The sequence below is a fragment of the Oncorhynchus masou genome, chromosome 8 (genome assembly GCF_036934945.1).
Source record: "Oncorhynchus masou masou isolate Uvic2021 chromosome 8, UVic_Omas_1.1, whole genome shotgun sequence".
NCBI classification, from domain to species: domain Eukaryota; kingdom Metazoa; phylum Chordata; class Actinopteri; order Salmoniformes; family Salmonidae; genus Oncorhynchus; species Oncorhynchus masou.
In genome coordinates, this window is record NC_088219.1 from 16,845,300 (window position 1) to 16,862,246 (window position 16,947).

The 16,947-nt window shown below is 45.6% G+C and overlaps 1 pseudogene; it reads right to left on the reverse strand.

Moving 5' to 3' along the window:
* Window positions 1-16,947, reverse strand: part of LOC135544247 (ephrin type-B receptor 4a-like) — a 60,153-nt pseudogene that overhangs the window by 29,856 nt on the left and 13,350 nt on the right.

Genomic DNA, 16,947 nt, shown 5'->3' on the forward strand with positions numbered 1-16,947 from the left:
CCTCCCACTTCTCTGCTCCTCCCTCTTCTCTTCTCTTCTCTTCTCCTCTCTCTTCTCTTCTCCCCCCTCTTCTCCATCCTCCTCTCTTCTCCTCCCTCTTGTCTACTCCTCCCTCCTCTCTTCTCCTCCCTCCTCCTCCCTTCTCCTCCCTCCCTCTTCTCCTCCCTCCTCCTCCCCTTCTCCCCCCTCTTCTCTGCTCCTCCCTCTTCTCTTCTCCTCCCTCCTCTCTTCTCCTCCCACTTCTCTTCTCCTCCCTCTTCTCTTCTCCTCCCTCCGCTCTTCTCCTCCCTCCTCTTTTCTCCTCCCTCCTCTTCTCCTTCCTCTCCTCTTCTCCTCCCTCCATTAATGACTGATTCACTGGGTCTGACTGACAAACAGTCCTACAATGTCCTAAACGCCACCCTAAGCCACCTAGCCCTGTGACACTGCCCTCACCTCTGCCCTCTGCCCTGCGCCCCCTGACCTCCCTCAGTCCCCTCAATATTCCAGGCCCAGCCCCATCACTCTCACTGGTATAATACTGCTTATGTAAGCCTCTTCTCTTCTGTCCCCCGCTCGCCTGCCCTCCATCCCCACCCACCGCCTCCATTGTTTCATTGTTTAAGCCTCAGCTCTCTCTGTATGAGTAAGAGAGAGAGAGGGAGGGGGGGGGTGAGAGAGAGAGAGAGAGCGAGAGACAGAAGGGGTGAGAATGAGTGAGTGTGAGAGAGCATGAGAGAGAGGGGGGGTGAGAGTGAGTGAGTGAGTGTGAGAGAGCATGAGAGAGAGAGAGAGAGAGAGAGAGAGGGTGAGAATGAGTGAGTGTGAGAGAGTGTGAGAGAGAGAGTCATTGAGTAAAAGGACAGGGAGAATAGCTTCCCATCTAAACAGATGAGACAGCATATTATCCACTCTTGTCTTCAAACCCCCCTTACCTGAGCAGCGGGTGTGTCCGTCGGCGGGCTCGTACCCGGGCAGACAGCCACAGGAGGTAGTGGGCTGGCCCACCCATTGGCCGTCCTCTCCACAAAAGAGTTTAGGTGGGCGTGGCCGGGGCCCCTGCTGGGCAGCGTTGTCCACACACACCCCCTGGGCCTCCTGCACCAGGGTACGGGGCACGGTCTCAGGGAAGGAGGACAGGGAGCTGGCTAGGGCGGGACACTTCTTGAAGAACACCCTGGCAGACAGCAGGGCCATGCAGGCTCCCTGGGCCTGGAAGGCCAGGTAGAAGCCCCTCTTAGACAGAGGCCCCAGTCGCAGCGTCTTCACATTGAACTTACGCTCCCCGCCCTTCCTCAGCAGGAAGTCTGCAGCCACTGTGTCCACCTACAGGATGACAGGAAGGAGAGGCAGGCGGTCAACACAAACACAGGAAGTAATATCGCTACATAGAATTCAACATCCCAAAAGTCTACTTGAAGAGCTCCCATTCCAGTGGGTCCGTATGTGTTCAGTGTAGGTGTGTATGTCAGCATGTGTACAGCTGTTCACTGTGATGTAGGGGTTCTCCCCATCGAGGAAGGTTTTGTCGTTGACTGTTGATGTGTGTGTGTGTGTACAGTAGCTGTGTACCTTAGTATAAGGGTTCTCCATCCAGGATGGGTGAGTGGGTGTAGCCTCGTCAGAGTCGGCCTGGTAGTAGAAGAGGTTGAAGGTCTCCTTGCAGCTGCGGTGGTGTGTGACTCTGGATGAACACTCGATCATGGTGAAGCGCAGCTCCACGTACACCTGGGACGCTCCCCGACGCTGGATCAGCCCGCTGCGCAGCCAATGGCTGGAGGCGCCATCCATCTGGCAGATCTGATAGGTCCTCACGCTATTGTTCTCCTCGTCCAGACCACTCACCTCCTCCCACTGAGACAAAGGGCGGGAAGTGAGGAGAAGAGATGGTTAGATAGCAATACCATCAATGACACATCAGTATATAGTAGGTATGCAGGGTATAAAGAGAGTTCAAAGGTAGGAGGATGGACCCGGGATTGGATGGACCCAAGGTCTACAGAGAGACAGTGGCTCTCAAGAGAAGACAGGCTATGTGCACACTGCCCACCAAATGAGATGGAAACTGAGCTGCACCTTTAACCTCCCGCCAAATGTATGACCAGATTAGAGACACATACAGTTGAAGTCGGAAGTTGACAAACCCTTAGGTTGGAGTCATTAAAACTCGTTTTCTAATCATTCCACAAATTTCTTGTTAACAAACTATAGTTTTGGCTAGTCAGTTAGGACATCTACTTTATGCATGACACAAGTAATTGTTCCAACAATTGTTTATTGTGTCAGACAGATTATTTCACACCCTATAATTCACTGTATTCACAATTCCAGTGGGTCAATCCAGGCACTTGTCATCTCCCGTTTACACACAAAAAGAACGCCGCAGCCCGACTGTGCCTTTAAACAGCTTGGTGCTTGCCTAAAATTCCAGAAAATGATGTCATGGCTTTAGAAGCTTCTGCCCATCAAAATTGTTCGCTAAATGGTGGAACAAACTAATTTGAGACACCTCCCCAATTACCTAGGATAGGTAATCCTTCCCACCCCCCTTAAATGACTTAGATGCACTATTGTAAAGTGGCTGTTCCACTGGATGTCAGAAGGTGAATTCACCAATTTGTAAGACGCTCTGGATAAGAGCGTCTGCTAAATGACTTAAATGTAAAATGTAAATGTTTACAGACAGATTATTTCACTTATAATTCACTGTATCACAATTCCAGTGGGTCAGAAGTTTACACACAAAAAATTGACTGTGCCTTTAAACAGCTTGGAAAATTCCAGAAAATGATGTCATGGCTTTAGAAGCTTCTGATAGGCTAATTGACATAATTTGAGTCAATTGGAAGGTAGAGGTCAACCGATTAATCGGAATGGCCGATTAATTAGGGCATTGCAACACCGATCCACAATCCACGAGGAGCCATGGTAAGGTGCTAGCTAGCATTAAACTTATCAAATAAAAAACAATCAATCTTAACATAATCACTAGATAACTACACATGGTTGATGATATCACTAGTTTAACTGGCTTGTCCTGCGTTAGATATAATCGATGCGGTGCCTGTTAATTTATCATTGAATCACAGCCTACTTCGCCAAACGGGTGATTTAACAAGCGCATTCGTGAAAAAAAGCACTGTAGTTGCACCAATGTGTACCTAACTATAAACATCAACGCCTTTCTTAAAATCAATACACAGGTTTATATTTTTAAACCTACATATTTCGTTAATATTGCCTGCTAACATGAATTTCTTTGAACTAGGGAAATTGTGTCACTTCTCTTGCGTTCTGTGCAACAGAGTCAGGGTATATGCAGCAGTTTGGGCCACCTGGCTCATTGGGAACTGTGTTAAGAGTATTTCTTCCTAACAAAGACAGCCAACTTCGCCAAACGGTGGATGATACCCATAAACATCAATGCCTTTCTTAATATCAATACACAGAAGTATCTTTTTTTAAACCTGCATATTTAGTTAAAAGAAAATCAGGTTAGCAGGCAATATTAAGCTAGGAAAATGATGTCACTTCTCTTGCATTCATTGCACGCAGAGTCAGGGTATATGCAACAGTTTGGGCCACCTGGCTCATTGCGAACTAATTTGCCAGAATTTTAACATAATTATGACACAACATTGAAGGTTGTGCAATGTAACAGGAATATTTAGACTGATGGATGCCAACCCTTAGATAAAATACGGAACAGTTCCGTATTTCACTGAAAGAATAAACACTTTGTTTTCGAAATGATAGTTTCTGGATTTGACCATATTAAATGACCCGAGGCTCGTATTTCTGTGTGTCATTATGTTATAATTAAGTCTATGATTTGATATTTGATAGAGCAGTCTGACTGAGCGGTGGTAGGCAGCAGCAGGTTCGTAAGCATTCATTCAAACAGCACGTTACTGCATTTTCCAGCAGCTCTTCATTGAGCTGTTTATGACTTCAAGCCTATCAACTCCCGAGAATAGGCTGGCAATACTAAAGTACAGTGCCTTGCGAAAGTATTCGGCCCCCTTGAACTTTGCAACCTTTTGCCACATTTCAGGCTTCAAACATAAAGATATAAAACTGTATTTTTTTGTGAAGAATCAACAACAAGTGGGACACAATCATGAAGTGGAACAACATGTATTGGATATTTCAAACTTTTTTAACAAATCAAAAACTGAAAAATTCGGCGTGCAAAATTATTCAGCCCCTTTACTTTCAGTGCAGCAAACTCTCTCCAGAAGTTCAGTGAGGATCTCTGAATGATCCAATGTTGACCTAAATGACTAATGATGATAAATACAATCCACCTGTGTGTAATCAAGTCTCCGTATAAATGCACCTGGACTGTGATAGTCTCAGAGGTCCGTTAAAAGCGCAGAGAGCATCATGAAGAACAAGGAACACACCAGGCAGGTCCGAGATACTGTTCTGAAGAAGTTTAAAGCCGGATTTGGATACAAAAAGATTTCCCAAGCTTTAAACATCCCAAGGAGCACTGTGCAAGCGATAATATTGAAATGGAAGGAGTATCAGACCACTGCAAATCTACAAAGACCTGGCCGTCCCTCTAAACCTTCAGCTCATACAAGGAGAAGACTGATCAGAGATGCAGCCAAGAGGCCCATGATCACTCTGGATGAACTGCAGAGATCTACAGCTGAGGTGGGAGACTCTGTCCATAGGACAACAATCAGTCGTATATTGCACAAATCTGGACTTTATGGAAGAGTGGCAAGAAGAAAGCCATTTCTTAAAGATATCCATAAAAAGTGTTGTTTAAAGTTTGCCACAAGCCACCTGGGAGACACACCAAACATGTGGAAGAAGGTGCTCTGGTCAGATGAAAACAAAATTGAACTTTTTGGCAACAATGCAAAACGTTATGTTTGGCGTAAAAGCAACACAGCTCACCACCCTGAACACCCAATACCCACTGTCAAACATGGTGGTGGCAGCATCATGGTTTGGGCCTGCTTTTCTTCAGCAGGGACAGGGAAGATGGTTCAAATTGATGGGAAGATGGATGGAGCCAAATACAGGACCATTCTGGAAGAAAACCTGATGGAGTCTGCAAAAGACCTGAGACTGGGACGGAGATTTGTCTTCCAACAAGACAATGATCCAAAACATAAAGCAACATCTACAATGGAATGGTTCAAAAATAAACATATCCAGGTGTTAGAATGGCCAAGTCAAAGTCCAGACCTGAATCCAATCGAGAATCTTTGGAAAGAACTGAAAACTGCTGTTCACAAATGCTCTCCATCCAACCTCACTGAGCTCGAGCTGTTTTGCAAGGAGGAATGGGAAAAAAATTCAGTCTCTCGATGTGCAAAACTGATAGAGACATACCCCAAGCGACTTACAGCTGTAATCGCAGCAAAAGGTGGCGCTACAAAGTATTAACTTAAGGGGTCTGAATAATTTTGCACACCCAATTTTTCAGTTTTTGATTTGTTAAAAAAGTTTGAAATATCCAATAAATGTCGTTCCACTTCATGATTGTGTCCCACTTGTTGTTGATTCTTCACAAAATTACAGTTTTATATCTTTATATTTGAAGCCTGAAATGTGGCAAAAGGTCGCAAAGTTCAAGGGGGCCGAATACTTTCGCAAGGCACTGTACCTATTAGAACATCCAATAGTCAAAGGTATATGTAATACACACGGTATAGAGAGAAATAGTCCTATCATTTCTATAATAACTACAACCTAAAACTTCTTAATTGAAGACTCATGTTAAAAGGAACAACCAGCTTTCATATGTTCTGAGCAAGGAACTTAAACGTTAGCTTTTTTACATGGCACATATTGCTCTTTTACTTTCTTCTCCAACACTTTGTTTATGCATTATTTAAACCAAATTGAACATGTTTCATTATTTATTTGAGACTAAATAGATGTATTGATGTATTATGTGAAGTTCATTGTTCATTCAGTATTGTTGTCATTGTCATTTTCACAAATATATATGTATAAAAATCGGCCAATTAATCGGAATTGGCTTTTTTGGTCCACCAATAATCGGTATCGGTATTGAAAAATCATTATCGGTCGACCCTAATTGGAGGTGTACCTGTGGATGTATTGACATCATGGGTAAATCAAAAGAAATCAGCCAAGATCTCAGAAAAGAAATTGTAGAACTCCACAAGTCTGGTTCATCCTTGGGAGCAATTTCCAAGCACCTGAAGGTACCACGTTCATCTGTACACACAATAGTACGCAAGTGTAAACACCATGGGACCATGCAGTCGTCATACCGCTCAGGAAGGACCATGCAGTCGTCATAACGCTCAGAAATGAGAGGCGTGAAAAGTGCAAATTAACCCCAAAACAACAGCAAAGGAACTTGTGAAGATGCTGGAGGAAACAGGTACAAAAGTATCTATATCCACAGTAAAAGGAGTCCTATATCGACATATCGACATAACCTGAAAGGCTGCTCAGCAAGGAAGAAGCCACTGCTCCAAAACCGCCAGAAAAAAGCCAGACTACGGTTTGCAACTGTACATGGGGAGAAAGATGGTACTTTTTGGAGAAATGTCCTCTGGTCTGATGAAATGAAAATAGGACTGTTTGGCCATAATGACCATCGTAATGTTTGGAGGAAAAAGGGGGAGGCTTGCCGAAGAACACCATCCCAACCGTGAAGCACAGGGGTGGTAGCATCATGTTGTGGGGGTGCTTTGCTGCAGGAGGGACTGGTGCACTTCACATAATAGATGGCATCACGAGGTAGGAAAATTAGGTGGATATATTGAAGCAACATCTCAAGACATCAGTCAGGAAGTTAAAGCTTGGTCGCAAATGGTTCTTTCAAATGGACAATGACCCCAAGCATACTTCCAAAGTTGTGGCAAAATGGCTTAAGGACAACAAAGTCAAGGTATTGGAGTGGCCATCATAAAGCCCTAACCTCAATCCTATAGACAATATGTGGGCAGAACTGAAAAAGCGTGTGCGAGCAAGGAGGCCTACAAACTTGACTCAGTTACACCAGCTCTGTCAGGAGGAATGGGCCAAAATTCACCCAACTTATTGTGGGAAGCTTGTGGAAGGCTACCCGAAACGTTTGACCCAAGTTAAACAATTTAAAGGCAATGCTACCAAATACTAATTGAGTGAATGTAAACTTTTGACCCACTGGGAATGTGATGAAAGAAATAAAAGCTTAAATAAATAATTCTCTCTACTATTATTCTGACATTTCCCATTCTTAAAATAAAGTAGTGATCCTAACTGACCTAAGACAGGGAATTTATACTATCATTAAATGTCAGGAATTGTGAATAACTGAGTTTAAATGTATTTGGCTAAGGTGTATGTAAACTTCTGACTTCAACTGTATTTTCCTCAGACTACACAGAACCACAAAGAATTTGAAAACAAATAAACTCCCATATCTAGCAGCAAGATTTGTGACCTGTTGCCACAAGAAAAGGGCAACCAGTGAAGAACAAACACCATTGTAAATCCAATCTATATTCATGCTTATTTATTTTCCCTTTTGTACTTTAACTATTTGCACATCATTACAATACTGTATATAGACCTAATATGACTTGAAATGTCTTTATTATTTTGGAACTTTTCAATTGAAATGTCTTTATTATTATGGAACTTTTCAATTGAAATGTCTTTATTATTTTGGAACTTTTCAATTGAAATGTCTTTATTATTTTGGAACTTTTCAATTGAAATGTCTTTATTATTTTGGAACTTTTCAATTGAAATGTCTTTATTATTATGGAGCTTTTCAATTGAAATGTCTTTATTATTATGGAACTTTTCAATTGAAATGTCTTTATTATTTTGGAACTTTTCAATTGAAATGTCTTTATTATTTTGGAACTTTTGTGAGTGTAGGAAGAATCTCAACTCGTTTTGCTCTTGAGGAGGGGAGCATAGCCCTCCGTTCACCTACTAACGAATTGACACTCAACCATGGTTTCCGGGTCCAGGAGGATCAGAGGAGCTGAGGAGAGGACAGACTTTTTTCCAATTGAGAATCTCCCAGAAAGAAAGTAGAAGATAATGAGAGGATCCATTTGGGGGTCAGTATACACACCTGAGGGTTGTCATTGGAGTAGACGGTCCATCTGAGATCTGACGTTTCTGTCTTAGTGTTCATCAGGACCTCTGTGAAGACAGACATGTAACAACATGCTAAGGACACACACACTTCAACAGTAGACTCGGAGACATTTTAATACAGATATACACACTGGTTGAGGCAGTAGAACTGTGTCATGTATAAATCAAGTAGCTCTAGCTATACCCACTGCTTCAATGTAACGGGGGGTTGATGATACGTCACTACTGAGAGGGACATTAGACAGTGAAAAACAGAGTTCTGTGCCAAATAGACCCTGTTCTTTCCCCCCCCTCCCTCCTCCCTCCCTCCCTCCCTCCCTCCCTCCCTCCCTCCCTCCCTCCCTCCCCCTCCCTCCCTCCCTCCCTCCTCCCTCCCTCCCTCCTACATGTCTGTGGTCAGAATCATACAGGTCTGGCTTAATGCCTCCTCCTTGTTTCTAGATTAAAAATAACCTGCTGAGAAACCTCTCTGTCCTCAGGGGGAGAGGGGGACATTGGGACTAGCTGTGGGAACAAGGGGATATTCCAATTGCACATACACAACACAACAGACACACACACAACACTCAAGCTCACTCTCATGTATTCACAGTGCACACACAAACACGCTTGTATAGCGCCTACACCTACTGAACAACATGCACACCCCTCCAGCCGTGAGCTGTGATTAAAAATGAAACGATTTTGTGTAATCTCCTGAAGCGTCGGCCGAATACCAGCTCTCTTACAGCCAGAACATTTCTGCTATGATTGAGTAATTCAATACGGATTGAGAACGGAAGAGGAACAATGCAGAAATATCACAGGCAAGCGGAACTGAAATGATTTATTTTCCTGTGAAAATGTCTCTTCCCCCAGCTGTCCCTCAGTAGACTGGCTCGCTCCTGTATTGTGAGCTGACCATTAGTTATTGATGGGATGAGGTTTCCTTCCATCTGAAGCTCAGTGGTGTGTTTAAAACCATGTCCTGTTTGTCCATCCCTAAGGGGTTTCCCTGCAGGGGTCCTTCTCAGGGGTCAGGCTGTCTGCAGGTAAGCCAGTCACCTGACCATCCCCAGCCGTGCCCACACCGTCTCCCCCACTACCAGGCTTCCTTTGATCTATGATTACACCTCCTTAGAGCACCGTGCACAAATACCAACATCTCTCTTTATCTCTTCAATTCCTTCCTTCCTCTCTCTCACCCCACCCTGCCTTTGTCTCAAAAGGGAATTACTTGTATCTATCTTGGTACACTCTCTGGCACAGTCTGCTTTTGGAAAGATAGAATGAAAGGTTTCTATCACGTGTGTGTCTCTGGGTGAGCTGTCTTTAGAACAGAGCAGAATCATGCCATCAATAATTCCAATTTGATAAGAATCCTGCAGGTTTGACAGATTGTCATTACACTGAGGCTCATTTTATACCTGTGCCTGGCTTTAACAGTCTTCCCTCCCTGTCTCTGACAGGCTAAACACTTCCTTCTCTCTCTCTCTCTCTCTCTCTCTCTCTCTCTCTCCATATCTCTCGTTTCTCCATTGACAGTCCCTGAGAGCCCTGACATCTTCCTCCCTCTCTTTCTCCATCCTTCCCTCCGTCTCTCAACTACACTCTTCTCCCATCCTTCCCTGGGACAAGCAGGCTGCAGAGGGCTGATAACCACAGTCCAACATCCTGAATAAAGAGATGGACACCCGGGAGGCAAGGATAGTTGAGTTGGGGGGGGGTGAGGAGATGGAGGAGGATGATGGGTGAGGAGGTAAAGGAGGATGATGGGTGAGGAGGTAGAGGTTGAGGAGGAGGAAGAGTGAAGGGTTGAGGAGGATGAGGGATGAAGGGTGAAGAGGAAGAGGGGGAAGGGTTGAGGAGGATGAGGGATGAAGGGGTGAGGAGGAAGAGGGGGAAGGGTTGAGGAGGATGAAGGGTAAGAGGATGAGGGGTGAAGGGGGAGGAGGATGAGAGGTGAAGGGTTGAGGAGGATGAGAGGTGAAGGGTTGAGGAGGATGAGAGGTGAAGGGTTGAGGAGGATGAGGGATGAAGGGTTGAGGAGGATGAGGGGTGAAGGGTTGAAGAGGATGAGGGGTGAAGGGTTGAGGATGATGAAGGGTGAAGGGTTGAGGAGGATGAGGGGTGAAGGGTTGAAGAGGATGATGGGTGAAGGGTTGAGGAGGATGAGGGGTGAAGGGTTGAGGAGGATGAGGGATGAAGGGTTGAGGAGGATGAGGGGTGAAGGGTTGAGGATGAGGGATGAAGGGTTGAGGATTGAGGAGGATGAGGGATGAAGGGTGAGGGATGAAGGGTTGAGGAGGATGAGGGAGGAGGATGAAGGGTTGAGGAGGATGAGGGGTGAAGGGTTGAAGAGGATGAGGGGTGAAGGGTTGAGGAGGATGAGGGATGAAGGGTTGAGGATGAGGGATGAAGGGTGAAGGGTTGAGGAGGATGAGGGATGAAGGGTTGAGGAGGATGAGGGATGAAGGGTTGAGGGGTGAAGGGTTGACGTGGATGAGGGGTGAAGGGTTGAGGAGGATGAGGGATGAAGGGTTGAGGAGGATGAGGGGTGAAGGGTTGAGGAGGATGAGGGATGAAGGGTTGAGGAGGATGAGGGATGAAGGGTTGAGGAAGATGAGGGATGAAGGGTTGAGGAGGATGAGGGATGAAGGGTTGAGGAGGATGAGGGCTGATGTAGGGAGTGGCAGGGTCGCTCTCAGCTTTAGACAGGAGTGTAAAAGTGTAACTCCATCCTTGGGGAATGGAGGAATGGGAAGGTATGGTGGTGAGGTGTTTCCCCAGTTTGTGTTCTGCCTCAAGTTCACAGGAAAACAAATTAAACAGCGTCTTCATGGTGGTAACTGGTGCACCACTTTGGAATTGAGTCACGTGCGCACCCATATACACACTGTGCCATTCCTCACCTGCTCCTGCTGATGTCCTATGATGATCATTTATAAGGAGCAGCAGAAACAAAGCAGTCACCCCCTCCAGGCACAGCCCGGTACGGCAGCCGGGTGTATGAGGTGTGTGTGTGTAATCAGTGTTTATCACTGCTCTATCATTATGTTTTATGAGACAGGATGCATGTGTGTGTTTGTCTGAGGGTTTATATAATTGCATGTACAGACATGTAAAACTATATGATACAGTACAGCCCATCCAACAGTAAATGGAGGATATCATTGAGATGGGACCGACTGAACACACTGGGACTGACTGAACACACTGGAACCGACTGAACACACTGGGACCGACTGAACACACTGGGACCGACTGAACACACTGGGACCGACTGAACACACTGGGACTGATCACATGCACAGACACACACAGACACACACCACACTCTTAGAAAAAAGGGTTCCAAAGGGGTTCTTTGGCTGTCCCCATTGGAGAACCCTTGTTGGTTCCAGGTAGAACCTTCTGTGGGACGGGTTTTACATGGAACCCAAAAGGGTTCTACCTGGAAACAAAAAGGGTTCTTCAAAGGATGCTCCTATGGGGACGACCAAAGAACCCTTTTAGGTTCTAGATAGCACCGTGCAGGGTTGGGATCAATTCAGAATATTGGAATTGACTCCCATCCAACTCATGAGTTGAAATTCAAACTGATTTGGCCACACCTCACAGGATATAGAATTTGAGTTTGAGTGACAGGAGGAAGATTTAACTGAGTACAAATCAAATTAATTCCAGTCAGTCATATAACATGAGAGTTGAATTATATCTGACAGGTCACACTTCCAGATACCAAACAATATATCACATTTCTCTGGAAACAATGTTCGTAAACTCTTTTAACCTTCGTGCTTAGAATAGCCAGTTACAGTATATTTACACCAACCATTTCTTTTGATTGGATTCTTTTTGAAGGCTTTAGGGTCAACTTGAGGGTGAAACTAAATATAATTAAAACTAGACTATTCACATACAGGTTTCATTTTCCTTTATCAGGGAAAACCAAATATTTCAACAATATTTTGTATGCATGTAATTAACAACATGTTTGATGTTTTATGTGCAAGATGTATATTTGTATATACTACACCTAATATAGAATAGAAGAGGCCTTTGAATTTAATTTAATTTAATTTCAATGAACTCAATTATATTTCCTTTCATTCAAATTCGAAGTGGAGATGGAGCCGTACCTCATCCTGACCTTCCACCACTCCAGAGAGCAGTAAAGACTCCGGACCTTCCACCACTCCAGAGAGCAGTAAAGACTCCTGACCTTCCACCTCAGAGAGCAGTAAAGACTACTGACCTTCCACCACCTCAGAGAGCAGTAAAGACTCCGGACCTTCCACCACCTCAGAGAGCAGTAAAGACTCCGGACCTTCCACCACCTCAGAGAGCAGTAAAGACTCAGAGAGCAGTAAAGACCTTCCACCACCTCAGAGAGCAGTAAAGACTCCTGACCTTCCACCACCTCAGAGAGCAGTAAAGACTCCTGACCTTCCACCACCTCAGAGAGCAGTAAAGACTTCTGACCTTCCACCGCCTCAGAGAGCAGTAAAGACTTCTGACCTTCCACCACCTCAGAGAGCAGTAAAGACTTCTGACCTTCCACCACCTCAGAGAGCAGTAAAGACTCCGGACCTTCCACGACCTCAGAGAGCAGTAAAGACTCCGGACCTTCCACGAACTCAGAGAGCAGTAAAGACTCCGGACCTTCCAGGACCTCAGAGAGCAGTAAAGACTTCTGACCTTCCACCACCTCAGAGAGCAGTAAAGACATCCTGACCTTCCACCACCTCAGAGAGCAGTAAAGACTCCGGACCTTCCACCACCTCAGAGAGCAGTAAAGACTCCTGACCTTCCACCACCTCAGAGAGCAGTAAAGACTCCGGACCTTCCAGGACCTCAAAAAGCAGTAAAGACTCCGGACCTTCCACCACCTCAGAGAGCAGTAAAGACTTCTGACCTTCCAGGACCTCAGAGAGCAGTAAAGACTTCTGACCTTCCACCACCTCAGAGAGCAGTAAAGACTCTGGACCTTCCACCACCTCAGAGAGCAGTAAAGACTCCGGACCTTCCACCACCTCAGAGATCAGTAAAGACTTCTGACCTTCCACCACCTCAGAGAGCAGTAAAGACTTCTGACCTTCCACCACCTCAGAGAGCAGTAAAGACTTCTGACCTTCCACCACCTCAGAGAGCAGTAAAGACTCCTGACCTTCCACCACCTCAGAGAGCAGTAAAGACTCCGGACCTTCCAGGACCTCAAAAAGCAGTAAAGACTCCGGACCTTCCACCACCTCAGAGAGCAGTAAAGACTCCGGACCTTCCAGGACCTCAAAAAGCAGTAAAGACTCCGGACCTTCCACCACCTCAGAAAGCAGTAAAGACTTCTGACCTTCCACCACCTCAGCGAGCAGTAAAGACTTCTGACCTTCCACCACCTCAGAGATCAGTAAAGACTCCTGTCCTTCCACCACCTCAGCGAGCAGTAAAGACTCCGGACCTTCCACCACCTCAGAGAGCAGTAAAGACTTCTGACCTTCCACCACCTCAGCGAGCAGTAAAGACTCCGGACCTTCCACCACCTCAGAGAGCAGTAAAGACTTCTGACCTTCCACCGCCTCAGAGAGCAGTAAAGACTTCTGACCTTCCACCACCTCAGAGAGCAGTAAAGACTCCTGACCTTCCACCACCTCAGAGAGCAGTAAAGACTCCGGACCTTCCAGGACCTCAGAAAGCAGTAAAGACTTCTGACCTTCCACCACCTCAGAGAGCAGTAAAGACTTCTGACCTTCCACCACCTCAGAGAGCAGTAAAGACTTCTGACCTTCCACCACCTCAGAGAGCAGTAAAGACTTCTGACCTTCCACCACCTCAGAGAGCAGTAAAGACTTCTGACCTTCCACCACCTCAGAGAGCAGTAAAGACTTCTGACCTTCCACCACCTCAGAGAGCAGTAAAGACTCCTGTCCTTCCACCTCAGAGAGCAGTAAAGACTCCGGACCTTCCACGAACTCAGAGATCAGTAAAGACTCCGGACCTTCCACCACCTCAGAAAGCAGTAAAGACTTCTGACCTTCCACCACCTCAGAGATCAGTAAAGACTCCGGACCTTCCACCACCTCAGAGAGCAGTAAAGACTCCGGACCTTCCACCACCTCAGAAAGCAGTAAAGACTCCTGACCTTCCACCACCTCAGAGAGCAGTAAAGACTCCGGACCTTCCACCACCTCAGAGAGCAGTAAAGACTCCGGACCTTCCACCACCTCAGAGATCAGTAAAGACTCCGGACCTTCCACCACTTCAGCGAGCAGTAAAGACTCCTGACCTTCCACCACCTCAGAGAGCAGGAAAGACTCCTGACCTTCCACCACCTCAGCGAGCAGGAAAGACTCCGGACAGGGCTCTTCCTACTGTAGAAGAACCCTACCATACTACCAGCTCTGTTCCAAAGACTCCAACTCCATCCACTCCACACAGCAGGTGAATAAACCCATGTCTTCAGTCTTTAAATAAGTGACCTTGAATATGATAGCTGCTGCATGACCCAACCTATTCAGAGTTGGAACACAAACCCTCTCTTTAATTACAGACCGACTTCTTCACTTTCCTCTCTACCTCTCTGCTACTTGCCCTTCCACTTTCTCGCTTTTCCTCTCTCTCTCTCTCTCTCTGGCTGCTCTGGAGTGTCATAAGGAAATGATAGGCCTGTGAGCCTTCACTCTGCATTGGCTACAATTAGACCCATGCTTTAATTAAGGAAACCCAGAGTGCCAATTACCCCCTACACGCCTAGAGAGAGAAGGAGCGAGGAGAGATAGAAAAGAGATAAAGTGGGAAGGTGGCTGAGAAGGAGAGAACAGAGATTCTGGTTAGGGTAGGATGGGAGAACATGCTAAGGGGAGAGGGAAAGAGAAAGTCAGGGGTGGGGAGAAGAGTGCAGGAGTATTGGACAGCGCTGACCTGGGTTAAGGATGTATGGGAGTGCTGGGAGGGAGAAACAGACAGAAACAGATGAAGGGAGAGAAGGAGAGATGAAAAAAGACTAGCGGAGCTTATCAGGGCATTTGGCCACTAAGACACCACCTTGCAGTCTTGGTGTGTGTGTGTGTGTGTGTGTGTGTGTGTGTGTGTGTGTGTGTGTGTGTGTGTGTGTGTGTGTGTGTGTGTGTGTGTGTGTGTGTGTGTGTGTGTGTGTGTGTGTGTGTGTGTAAGCACAAGAGTGTGCGTCATATATCACAATACAGATGTAAGATTTTAATTTGAACACTCTTTTGTTGCTAAGAATTGTTCTTCACAGCAGGAAAGGGAAACTTGCAGTGTATTTGAGTTTTTAAAAGAGTTTTAAAGTTTGTAATTTCCACGTAGAAATTTCAGACTTGATTTGCCGTAATGAAAAATGTATCAACCCCTACAAATGTCCATTCACTATAATCCACATAGTAATACACATTTCCTGTTGCGGCAGGATTTTTCTAGCGAACTGGCTCAAATTAAGATCCTACATCTGTAGTGTATGTTCAAAACCTGATGTGTGTCTGTTTATGTGTGTTTGACATAGAGTTGTGCCTGTGAGATTAGGTCTCCCCCTCTCCTATAATCCCACTCCCCTCCTTCCCGTTTCCTGCTTCTCTCCTGGTCTGAAGGGAGCTGAGGAGTGATGGACTGACATCCTCACAGTGCATACAGCAGGCCGAGTGAGAGGCCCTCTGAGAAAAACATAACACTTCACTCTCTAATCTTATCATAAGATGATAGCGCATGGACCTGTGTGACTGTCTACATGTGTTAGAGAGAGAGAGAGAGAGAGAGAGAGAGAGAGAGAGAGAGAGAGAGAGAGAGAGAGAGAGAGAGAGGGAGAGAGAGAGAGAGGAGAGAGAGAGAGAGACAGAGAGAGAGAGGTAGAGAGAGAGACAGAGAGAGAGAGGTAGAGAGAGAGACACAGAGAGAGAGAGAGAGACAGAGAGAGAGAGAGAGAGAGAGAGAGAGAGAGAGAGAGACAGAGAGAGAGACAGAGAGAGAGAGAGAGACAGAGAGAGAGAGAGAGAGAGAGAGAGAGACAGAGAGAGAGAGAGAGAGAGAGAGAGAGAGAGAGAGAGAGAGAGAGACAGAGAGAGAGAGAGAGAGAGAGAGAGAGAGAGAGAGAGAGAGAGAGAGAGAGAGAGAGAGAGAGAGAGAGAGAGACAGAGACAGAGAGAGAGAGAGAGAGAGACAGAGAGAGAGAGAGAGAGATGTTTTCCTCCTTTATTCCTACTCCAACTCATCTATTCCTCTTCAGGGATGTCAAACAGCCCGGTGGTACTACTGTCCTTGTTCTCTCCTCTCCCAGGACATCACCTGACCCAGTTACTGTAGGGAGCTGGCTACTGGCTACTGGACAGGGTCCATTCTGTGTGGGTGTTCAGCCAGAGTTGAATAACACAGCTGTGAACCAAAATGGCTGACCTTAGCAGTGGGGATTAAGTGTATTAAAACTACCCTACATGTCTGGCATTCATTTGGGCTCAGAAATGTGCAAGTTACAATTGACTCAATGCCTGGAATGTTGGGTAACGTTGTAATATGGTGGCTGAAATGTCTGTGCCACAGCAGAACTTATTCAAGTAGAAACAGCAGAAACACAACAGTCAACAGTTTTAAACATTCATAGACTGTTGTCTGCAGAACGTTGGAAAATATTGAAGGTGCACTATGCAGAAATTGCTCTGCCATTTCCTGGTTGCTAAAATAGTTTGCCTAATTTCAGTTTATGTGACAACAAGCAAGTATAGTGTAGAGAATCAATGTACCATCTAAACCACTGTTCATTATATTTTGCAAAACCTAAAGTAAAAGACGCAAAACTAAATGTATGAATGTGAAGCATAGAAATAGCGCACATAGAACAGACCTACAGCTTCTTAAACTTGCGTTCAATGAGAATAACAGATGTATAAC